This window comes from Psammomys obesus, unplaced genomic scaffold (assembly GCF_907164565.1).
Source record: "Psammomys obesus unplaced genomic scaffold, mPsaObe1.curated_primary_1811, whole genome shotgun sequence".
NCBI lineage: Eukaryota > Metazoa > Chordata > Mammalia > Rodentia > Muridae > Psammomys > Psammomys obesus.
The window spans coordinates 163,114-175,705 of NW_026594184.1; the positions used below are offsets into that span (position 1 = coordinate 163,114).

Sequence of the window (12,592 nt, forward strand, 5' to 3'; positions counted from 1 at the left end):
ACAGTTAAAAAAATGCTCAAGGTCATTAGCCATCAGGGAAATGCAAATCAAAACAGCCCTGAGATTTCACCTTACACCCATCAGAATGGCCAAGATCAAAACCTCAAGTGACAACACATGCTGGAGAGGTTGTGGAGAAAGGGGAACCCTCTTCCACTGCTGATAGGAATGTAAACTGGTACAACCACTCTGGAAATCAATCTGGCGATTTCTCAAAAAAGGAATAGCGCTTCCTCAAGATCCAGCTATACCACTCCTAGGCATATATCCAAAAGAGGCTCAAGTACACAATAAGGACATTTGCTCAACCATGTTTGTAACAGCTTTATTTGTAATAGCCAGAAGCTGGAAACAACCCAGTTGCCCCTCAACTGAAGAATGGATACAGAAATTGTGGTACATCTACACAATGGAATATTACTCAGCAATGAAAAACAAGGAAATCATGAAATTTGCAAGTAAATGGTGGGATCTGGAAAGGAACATCCTGAGTGAGCTATCCCTGAAGGAGAAAGACACACACGGTATATACTCACTCATATAGACATACAATATAGGACAAACCTACTAAAATATGTACACCTAAAGAAACTAATCAAGAGGGAGGTCTCTGGCTAAAATGCTCAATCCCTATTCTGAAAGGCAAAGAGGATGGACATCAGAAAAAGAAGAAAACAGGAAACAGGTTAGGAGCCTCCCACCGAGGGCCTCTGAAAGGCTCTGCCAGGCAGACTATCAAAGCAGATGTTCCGACTTATGGCCAAACTTTGGGCAGAATGCAGGGAATCTTATGAAAGAAGTGCGAAATAATAGGAAGAGCTGGAGAGGACAGGAGGTCCACGAGGAGAGCAATAGAACCAAAGAATTTAAGCCCAGGGGTCTTTCCTGAGACTCATACTCCAACCAAGTACCATGCATGGAGATAACCTAGAACCCCTGCACAGATGTAGCCCATGGCAGTTCAGTGTTCTAGTGGGTTCCATAGTAATGGGAACAGGGACTGCTTCTGACATGAACTGATTGGCCTGCTCTTTGATCACCTCCCCCTGAGGGGGGAGCAGCCTTACCAGGCCACAGAGGAAGACAGTGCAACCACTCCTGATGAGATCTAACAGACTAGGATCAGAAGGAAGAAAAAGAAACCCTCCCCTACTAGTGGACTTGGGGACGGGAGTATGTGGAGAAGGGGAAGGAAGGGAGGAATTGGGAGGGGAGGAGGGAAGGAACTAGAGGGGGGATACAAAGTAAATAAAGTATAATTAAAAATAAAAAAAGAATAGAATTGGAAAGAAAAAAAAAGTTTATCATGGAGGCTCCAAGATGGTGGCAACCAGTGCTGACCATTTCTGAAGGGCAGAAGATCCTAAACTCCAAAACTGGTGAGTGGCTGGGCAGCTGAAGCCAAAGCACTGGCTTTGAGACTCTCAGAGCTAGAGAGGACAACCCATGATCTGGGACAGATTGGATCCAGGACCCTATGGATGTCTCCTGGGGTTTGAGAGTGGTGAACTTTGACTCCCTGCACTTTCAGCTGCACCTTCACTTGCTCCCCTTGCCCCAGTGGAGCAGCAGTGGCTAACCCCAGGTATAGGTCCCCTCCTTACTCTAACGACCAAACAGGGGTCCAAAATCTGAGAATAGGAAACTGCAGGCTCTCTGAGATTACCGCATAAGCCTGCAAGTGAGTTCATGGGCCATTTGTGCTTTACACACCTGCTTGTGAGTGAATGCTTCCGGGAGAGAGTGCATACAGAGCCCCACATCAGGGACCCTCTACACTAGCAGCAAGACATCGGATCCTTCCCATCCACACCCCCACTGTGGGCAATATAAGGAGCCCTGGAACAGCATTCTCAACATTGTTTGCAAATAATTCCTGGAACTAAGATGGTGCACCCCAGACAGATCTGAGCACTTGGAGCATAATACTAAGACAGGCCTATGGGTTACTGAGCCATTCAGAGCATTTGCGCCTGCATACAGCAAACAGTGCCTGTATCACAACCTGCTTTGGTGCTCCTCCCTTACACTTCACCCTTCCAAGCAGTCACATCTCCATGCACACTCCTGCGCTTGCACACAAGTGTCTGTGACCTTCCTCCCATAGCTGCATCTGAAACACCAACACCCACTCACAAAACAAAAGACCTCTCTCATCTTCCTGAAGAATACTCCAGCTTCCAGAGACAGATGGCTCCAGTCTGCAATAGAGGCTCCAAAAACAAACAACAAAGGCTACTGGCCATTAGAAGGCTAGAGGCCTGAGTAAGAACACATCCAACAAAAATCAGGACATCATGCTTTCATGAGCAAAACCCCAAATCAATGGCTGTTTTAATTCATCGGAAACAAAGGAAAAGGAATTAAAATCCATGCTTATCCAGTTATTACAGGGCATAAAGAGGAAACAAACAAACAAAAATAGATGCCATCATGCAAAGACAGGAATCCACATTCAAACAGATTAAGGAAATGGTGCAAGACATGAAAACAGAATTAGAATCAATAAAGAAAATACATACAGAGAAAACTCTGGAGCTGGAGAACTTAGAGAACAGATCAGGAAACACAACAGTAAGCATAAAAAACAGAATGTAAGAAATGGAAGAGAGAATCTCAGGCGCTGAAGAAACAATTGCAGAAATTGATACATCTCTCAAAGAAAAAGTAAAATTAGAGAAGTTCCAAACACAAAACATCCAAGAAAGCAAGGACACCATGAAAAGATGAAATCTAAGAATTGATGAAAAAGAAGATTCCAGGCTCCAAGGTCCAGAAAATATTTTCAAGAAAATCATAGAAGTAAACTAAAGTCCAAGTGAATCACACACCTCAACAAAAAACCAGATACTCTAAATCGGTTAGAAGAAAAAGTGGGGAACAGCCTAGAACTCATTGGCACAGGAGACAACTTCCTGAACAGAACACCAACAGCACAGGCTCTAAGACCAACAATCAATAAATGGGACCTCATGAAACTGAAAAGCTTCTGTAAAGCAAAGGACACCGTCATCAAAACACAACGACTGCCTATAGATTGGGAAAGAATCTTTACCAACCCTTTATCTGACAGAGAGCTAGTTTCCAGTATATACAAAGAACTAAAGAAGCTGAAAAGCAGCAAACCAAGTAATCCAATTAAAAAATGGGGAACAGAGCTAAACAGAGAATTCTCGACAGAGGAATATCGAATGGCAGAGAAACACTTAAAGAAATGCTCAACCTCATTAGCCATTAGGGAAATGCAAATCAAAACAGCCCTGAGATTTCACCTTACACCCATCAGAATGGCCAAGATCAAAACCTCAAGTGACAACACATGCTGGAGAGGTTGTGGAGAAAGGAGAACCCTCCTCCACTGCTGATGGAAAAGTAAACTGCTACAACCACTTTGGAAGTCTATCTGGCACTTTCTCAGACAATTAAGAATAGTGCTTCCTCAAGACCCAGCTATACCACTCCTAGGTATATACCCAAAATTTGCTCAAGTACACAACAAGGACATTTGTTCAACCATGTTCATAGCAGCTTTATTTGTAATAGCCAGAACCTGGAAACAACCCAGATGTCCATCAATGGAGGAATGGATACAGAAATTGTGGTATTTTTACACAATGGAATACTACTCAGCAATCAAAAAGGAGAAAATAATGAAATTTGCAGGCAAATGGTGGCATCTAGAAAAGATCATTCTGAGTGAAATATCCCAGAAGGAGAAAGACAAACATGGTATATACTCACTTATATAGACCTATAAGATATGATAATCTTAATGAAATCTATATACCTAAAAAAGATAATCAAGAGAGCAGACACGGGTAAGATGATCAATCCTCATTTAGAAAGACAGATGGGATGTGCATTGAATGTATGACAGGAGTCTACCGCAGAAGGCATCTGAAAGACTCTACCTAGCAGTGTTTCAAAGCAGATACTGAGCGTCATAACCAAACCTTCGGCAGAGTATAGGGAATCATATGAAAGAAGGGGAGTTAGTATGATGGGGAAAGGATAGGAGCTCCACAGGGTCTTTTCTGAGACTGAGACTCAACCAAGGACCATGTATGGATATAACCTAGAACCTCTGCTCAGATGTAGCCCGTGGCAGCTCAGTGACCAATTGGTTTCCCATAGTGAGGGGAACAAGGACTATTTCTAACAGGAACTCAATGACTGGCTCTTTGACTTCCCCACCCCCTCCCAAGGGAGGAGCAGTCCTGTTAGGCCACAGAGGAGGACTTTGCAGCCAGTCCTGAAGATACTTAATAAAACAGTCAGATGAATGGGTAGGAGGTCCCCCCCATCAGTGGACTTGGAAAGGGGCAGGGTGGAGATGAGGGAGGGAGTGTGGGATTGGGAGGGAATGAGGGAGCGGGATACAGCTGGGATACAGAGTTAATAAAATGTAACTAATAAGAAAAAAATAAAATTGTAATAGCCAGAAGCTGGAAACAACCCAGATGCCCCTCAACTGAAGAATGGATGCAGAAATTGTGGTACATCTATACAATGGAGTATTACTCAGCAATGAAAAATAAGGAAATCATGAAATTTGCAGGTAAATGGTGGGACCTGAAAAGGATCATCCTTAGTGAGTTGTCCCTGAAGCAAAAAGACACACACGGTATATACTCACTCATATAGACATACAACATAAGACAAACCCACTAAAATCTGTTAAAGAAACCAAACAAGTGAGAGGACCCTAACTAAAACACTCAATCCCCATCCTGAAAGGCAAAGAAGGATGGGCATCAGAAGAAGAAGAAAACAGGAAACAATCTAGGAACCTGCCACAGAGGGCCTCTGAAAGCCAGAAGAAGAAAACAGGAAACAAACTAGGAACCTGCCACAGAGGGCCTCTGAAAGCCTCTGCCCTGCAGACTATCAAAGCAGATGCTGAGCCTGATGGCCAACAGTCTGGCAGAGTGAATGGAATTTTATGTAAGAAGTGGGAAATAGTAAGAGCTGGAGAGGACAGGAACTCCACAAGGAGAGCAACAGAACAAGAAAATTTGAACACAGGGAACTTTCCAGAAAATCATACTCAAACCAAGGACTATTCATGGAGATAACCTAGAACCCCTGCACAGATGTAGCCCATGGCAGTTCAGTGTCCAAGTGGGTTACATAGTAATGGGAAGAGGGACTGCCTCTGACATAGTCTAATTTGTCTGCTCTTTGATCACCTCCCCCTGAGGGGGGAGCAGCCCTACCAGGCCACAGAAGAGGACAATGCAGCCACTTTTGATGAGAACTGATAGACTAAGATCACAAAGAAGTCAAGGAAGACCTCCCGTATCAGTGGACTTGGGGAAGGGCATGCATGCTGAAAGGGGAGGGAGGGTGGGATTGGAAGGGGAAGAGGGAGGGGCTTATGGGGGGATACAAAATGAATAAAGTGTAATTAATTAAAAAAAAGAAATCTAAGAATAATAGGAATAGATGAAAAAGAAGATTCCTGGCTCCAAGGTCCAGAATACATTTCAAGAAAGTCATAGAAGAAATTTTTTCCAATTTAAAGAAAGAGATGTCCATAAACATTCAAGAGGCCTGCAAAACACCAAATAGACTAGACCAGAAAAGGAACTCCTCATGTCACATCATAGTCAAAACACTAAATCTACAGAACAAAGAAAAATATTAAAAGCGGCAAGGGGAAAATGCCAAGTAAAATATAAAGGCAGACCTATCAGAATCACAGCAGACTTCTCAACAGAGACTATGAAAGCCAGAAGGGCCTGGACAGATATCATGCAGAAGCTTAGAGATTACAGATGCCAAGCCATACTACTATATCCAGTAAAATTTTCAGTCAACATAGATGGAGAAAACAAAATATTCCATGACAAAACTAAAGTTTAACAATATCCACACAGCAACACAGCCCTATAGAAGATACTAGAAGAAAACTCCCAATCTAATGAAATCAACTACAGTCAAGAAAACACAGGACATAGATAACCTCACAACAAAAAAATCAAAATAAAATAAACACACAAACACACTATCACCACCAACTCCACAATAAAAGAAACTAGCATTCATTGGTCACTATTATCTATCAACATCAATGAACTCGACTATCCAAAAAAAAAAAAGACACAGACTAACAGAATTGTGCTGGAAACAAGATCCAACATTCTGCTGCATCCAAGAAACACCTCTGCAACAAAGACAGACACTACATCAAGGTAAAGGGCTGGAAAAAGTTTTTTCAAGCAAACAGCATAGAAAACGAGCTGAAGTAGCTATCTTAATATCTGACAAAATGGACTCTCAACCAAAATTAATCAAAAAAGATGAGGAGGGACACTTCATTCTCATCAAAAGAAAAACCCATCAGGAGGACATCACAATCCTGAACATGTATGCTCCAAACACAAGAGTACCTGCATTCATAATGGAAACATTATTACAGCTCAAATCACACATCCATTCCAACACCACAATAATGGGAGACTTCAACACTGCACTCTCACCAAGGAACAGATCATCAAGACAGAATCTAATTATGGAAATAATGACACTTACAGAGGTCCTAAATTAAGTGGACCTAAGAAATGTCTTCAGAACCTTTCACCCAAACTCAAAGGAGTATACCTTTTTCTCAGCACTCCATGGATGCTTCTCCAAAATTGATCATATAGTTGGTCACAAAGCAAGCATCAACAGATACAAGAAGATTGAAATAATTGCAAATCAAAACAACCCTGATATTTCACCTTACACTCATCAGAATGGCTAAGATAAAAAACTCAAATGACAACACATGCTGGAGAGGATGTGGAGATAGGAGAGCCTTCCTCCATTGCTGGTGGGGATGTAAACTTGTACAAACACTTTGGAACTCAATCTGGTGTTTTCTGAGACAATTACAAATAGTGCTACCTCAATATCCAGCTATACCACTCCTAGGAATATAACCAAAATATGCTCAAGTGTACTGCAAGGACAATAGCTCAACCATTTTCATAGCAGCTCTATTTCTAATAGGCAGAAGCTAGAAACAACCTAGTTGTCCCTCAGTGGAGGAATGGATATAGAAACTGTAGCACATTTACACAATGGAATACTGTTCAGCTATTAAAAAAAAGGAAATCATGCAATTTGCAGGCAAATGGTGGGAACTAGAAAAGATCATCTTAAGTGAGGTAACCCAGAAGCAGAAAGACACACATGGTATATATTCACTCATAAGTGGATATTAGCCATATAATATAGGATAAACATACTAAAATCTATACTCCTAAAGAAGCAAAGCAACAAAGAATACCATAGGGAAGTTGCACAATCCTCATTCAGAAGGACAAATAAGATAGACACTGGAAGCAGGAAAAGAAAGGGGACAGTACAGGAGCCTACCACAGACGGCCTCTGAAAGACTCTACTGATCCAGGTATCGAAGCAGAGGCTGAGACTCATAGCCAAACTTTGGGGAGAATGCAGAGAATATTATGAAAGAAGGGGGAGATAGAAAGACCTGGGGGGACAGGAGCTCCAAAAGGAGACCAACAGAGCCGAAAAACAAACAAACAAACAAACAAACAAACAAACAAACAAACAGAACAGAACAAAAACCTGAGCCCTTGTGTCCTGCAGAGACTGATACCCCAACCAAGGACAATGGATTGAGAGGCCTTAAAATCGCAGCTCAGAAGAAGCCCATAGACTCAGTATCCAAATGGGTTGCCTAATAAGGGGGACAGGGGTTTTCTCTGTCATTAACTCAGTGACAGGCTCTCTGATCACCTCCCCCTGGTGGGTGCAGGCTTGCCAGGCCATAGTGGAAGACAATCCAACCAATCTTGATGAGACCTGATAGGCTAGGGTCAAATAGAAGGGGAGGAGGAGCTCTCCTATCAGTGCACTAGGGGAGGGGCACATGTGGAGAAAAGGAAGCAAGGGTGGGATTGGGAGGAGAAGAGAGAGGAGACCACAGCCAGGATACAAATTGAATACATTGTAATAAACGATAATAATTTTAAAAAGGAAAATGTCTTCAATAGTTTTTACTTTCTCATTTTCTCCTGTCTTCTTTATACCTGCATGAGGCTTCATTTTCTTCCAGGGACAAGAAAAAGTCCCTTGCAATTATCCATCTCTCCTTAGTGTGCACACAACCTAGCACCACTGTGCAATGTTTCTAAACACAAAATATATCTTGGAGCTTTTCAAGAACCTTTAACTATCTCCTTCTCTGGATCATCTTTTTATATTTCTAGGTATTCTTTTAGTCTGTTGCTTGCCTTCCCAAAACCCAGGGCATGGGCTTCTGTGAGTTCTTCTCCAAGTCAAGTTAGTCCACTTTAACAGAATAGCTGCTGGTGTTATTGGTTTGTCTACCCTTATAGAAATACTGATAATAGAGCTAGAGTAGGAATAAAGAGTGTCTAAAACAGACCATGTATTCCTACTTTTATTACTTAAAGTTCAGTATTTTTCTTTAATAAATGTTTCTTTTTAAAATATTTTTTGTATATTTAATGTATGTAATATAATATTATGAGATGCATGTAGACAATAAAGTGTTTGTTAAGAAAATTAACATTTTATTCTCTCAAGCAGTTGTTCCTTTTGTGTTCAAGCACAGCTATAATAATCTCATATTGAAAAAAATCCAACTACAGTACACTATTATTAACTATACCCCTCATATTGTACATTAGATTTATAGTCTTGATCATCTTACTACTCTGCTGCTTTGTATCTTATGATCTATATTTTATACTTCCTCTCAGTTGTCTTTTTTCCCAGTAACTACTGCTTTATCCTCTATCTCTATAGTTGAATTTTTTTAAAAAAAAGTTTTCCACATATATGTGAAATCATACTATATTTTCTGTTTTGTATTTGACTTACTTCATTAAGCATGATATCCTGAAGAGACATTTATCTTGTGGCAAATGTCAGGGACTTGTGGTAAAACCAAACACTACTTTTCTACTGAAAGAATATAGCAATAAAATGACTCCTAATGACATTCTGCTACACTTATAGATCAGTTCCTTGTTCAGCCATCATCAGAAAAGCTTAGTCTTGCAGCAAATGAGAAAAAATACAGAGACCCCCTGTCAGACATTATGCAGAGTGAGAAATCTTAGAATACTCAGCTTAAAATGAGATATCTCCATCAAATGTCATGGTTCACGAAGCCCTGTTGAAGAGAAAGCAGAAAGAATTTAATAGCCAGAGTAGATGGAGAAAACCAAAAAGAAATAAGTTCCTCTAAATCAACATGATAACACATATGAACTCAAAGATACTGAAACAGCACAGATTATGCATGGGTCTGCACCATGGCTTCCTTGGAGAAGAGGAGACAGAAATAGTGTAACATCCAGAGGAGATGAAGGACACCAAGGCAATAAGACCTTCTAAATCAACAACACTGACACACAAATGAAGTCACAGAGAATGAGGCAGCATACAGAGGGCTGCATGTATATGCACTGGAAGAGTTCCAATGGCTGAAAGGAGAAGTGGACACATGTCCCCCATTCCCAACCTCAAAGCAGTTTCCAACTGATAACCACTTGCAACGTTTTCTCTAAGGGAGTCTCACTGGGAAAACAAACTACTCAAGCATAGGCTACATGCCCAGCATTAGATGGCCAACAGAAAATGAGCTCAAAAGTCATGCCAAGGCATTTCCTTTTTTTTTTAATCTTTTGTTTTTATTTAATATATGTATATATATTTATATTTTTTTCTTCTCTCTTTTTACCCTGAAGATCCTTTGAGTATATATTATGGATTCCATTTTAGTGTTTTTATAGTATTTCTGAGTGTATAAACAAATGGGTCTCTTTGTCTATATCCATTTCTTGTGACTTTTCTTGGGCTCTTTTACTTGTTTGTTTTGTCTTATTCTGATGTGTCAGTCTTTGTTTTATCATTTCATTTATTATTATTATCCCTTAGAAGCTTGTCTTTTTACTAATGAGAGAAAGGGAAGGTAGATCTGGATGGGAGGGGTGGTGTGGAGAAACTGGGAGGTGTAGTGGGAAAGGTAATCATAATCAGGATATATTATGTTTAAAAATATTTTTTTCGGGACTTTAGCTGTAGCTGGTGGGCACCTGTATGTGTCCCAGAGTCTTCAGTGCCTGCTGCGGCCCTTGACTTCACATGGGTTCCCCTAAGCTCTTCTGAGCTGCTTGCTCTCCACACAAGCCACTGTTGTAACCGCCATCGTGGTGGAACTCGCAAATGCTGGCAAATACCAGGGTGAGTCCAAGGTAATGGCTCCTCCCCCAAAGGAGGTGGAAGAAGATAGTGAAGATGAAGAAATGTGAGAAGATGAAGACGATAGCAGTGAAGAAGAGATTGTCATCCCTCAGGAAAGAAAAAAGCAAGAAAGCCACTGCAAGTCCAGCAAAGAAGGTGGTCGTTTCATAAACAAAAAAGGTTGCAGTTCCAACACCAGCTAAGAAAGCAAATGTTGCCCCAGGCAAAAAGGCAACAGGCACAACAGCTAAGAAGGCAGTTACACCAGCCAAAGTAGTTGCAACATTTGGTAAGAAGGGAGATACACAAGCAAAAGCATTGGTAGCAAAATCTGGTAAAAAGGGCGCTGTCACAGCAGCCAAGGGGGCTAAAAAATGCTAAGAATGCCAAAAAAAAGAGTCCAGTGATGAGGATGAAGATGATGAGAAGGAGGAGGATGAATTTTGAGCCACCAGTCGTAAAAGATGCAAAAACACCCCTGCATCAGAAGATGAAGATGAGGAAGATGATGATGAAGAAGAGGAGATGACTCAGAAGAAGTTACGGAGATCACAACAGCCAACAGAAAAAAAGCTCCAAAAAAAAAAAAGTTGTTCCTGTGAAAGCCAAGAGTATGGCTGAGGAGGAGGAGGATGACAAAGAAGATGATGAAGATGAGGATGAGGAGGAAGAGGAAGTAGAGGAGGAGGAAGAAAAAGAAAAATCTGTTAAAACAGCACCTGGAAAACGGAAGAAGCAAATGACCAAATAGAAAGAAGCCCCTGAAGCCAGGAAACAGAAAGTAGAAGGCTCAGAATCATCTACAATTTTCAATGGGTTCATTGGCAACCTTAATCCAAGCAAGTCTATTGCAGAATTAAAAATTGCAATCAGTGAACTTTTTGCTAAAAATGATCTTGCTGTTGTGGATGTCAGAACTGGTACAAATAGGAAACTTGGTTATGTGGACTTCGAGTCTGCTGAAGACCTGTGAAAAGCCTTAGAGCGCACTGGTTTAAAAGTGTTCGGCAATTAAATTAAATTAGAAAAACCAAAAGGAAGAGATAGTAAGAAAGTCCGAGCTGTAAGAATTACTTTTAGCCAAAATGCTCTCTTTCAGCATTACTGAGGATGAATTAAAAGAAGTTTAATTTGAAGATGCCACAGAGATCAGATTGGTCAGCCAGGATGGGAAGAGTAAAGGGATTGGTTATATTGCATTTAAGTCTGAAGCTGATGCAGAGAAAATCCTTGAAGAAAAGCAGGGAGCAGAAATTGATGGGCGATCTGTTTCACTCTACTACACTGGAATGAAAGGACAAAGACAAGAAAGAAGTGTAAATAAAAAGCACTTGGGGTGCTGCTGGTGAATCAAAAACTTTGGTTTTAAGTAATCTTTCCTATAGTGCAACAGAAGAAACTCTTCAGGAAGTATTTGAGAAAGCAACTTTTATCAAAGTGCCCCAGAACTCAAATGACAAATGTAAAGGATATGCATATGTAGAATTTGCTTCATTTGAAGATGCTAAAGAAGCTTTAGATTCCTGTAATAAAATGGAAATTGAGGGCAGAACAATCGGGCTGGAGTTACAAGAACAGAGGGAATCACCTAATGCAAGTCAGCCATCCAAATCTGTGTTAGTCAGAGGTTTGTCAGAGGATGCCACTGAAGAGACCTTGAAAGAATCATTTGAGGGCTGTCTTCATGCAACAATAATCATTGATAAGGAAACTGGTCCTTCCTCAGGGTTTGGTTTTGTAGACTTTAATAGTGAGGAAGATGTCCAAGCTGCCAAGGAGGCCATGAAAGATGGAGAAACTGATGGAAAAAAAGGTTACCTTCCACTGGGTTAAACCTAAGGGTGAAGGTGGCTGCCATGGCCAAGCTGGAGACAGAAGAGGTTTCCGAGGAAAAGGTGATGGGAGAGATGGAATAGGCAGATTTGGCAGCAGGGGCCAATGAGGTTTTGCAGGCTGAAGAGGCTTCCAGGGAGCAGAAGACGAGGAAGGGGAGACTTCAGGCTACAAGGAAAGAAGATGAATTTGTTTTAAGTTTTTTTAAAATTCTTTATTAATTACACTTTATTCACTTTGCACCCCCCCCCCCCGTGGTTTCCTCCCTCCTTCTGTCCCAATCCCTCCCTTCCTCCACCCTCTGTATGCATTCCCCTTCCCAAGTCCACTGATAGGGGAGGTCTTCTTTTCCTTCCTTCTGATCTTAGTCAATTAGGTCTCAACAGGAGTGGCTGCATTGTCTTCTTCTGTGGCCTGGTAATGCTGCTTTCCCCTCAAGGGGAGGTAATTAAAAAGCAGGCCAATCAGTTCATGTCAGAGACAGTCCCTGTTCCTATTACAATGGAACCCACTTGGATACTAAACTGCC

The 12,592-nt window shown here is 41.2% G+C and overlaps 1 pseudogene; it reads left to right on the top strand.

The window, feature by feature from the left end:
* The first annotated feature begins 9,000 nt into the window (after window positions 1–9,000).
* On the top strand, window positions 9,001–12,250 carry LOC129684799 (nucleolin-like; annotated as a pseudogene).
* The last annotated feature ends 342 nt before the right edge of the window (window positions 12,251–12,592 follow it).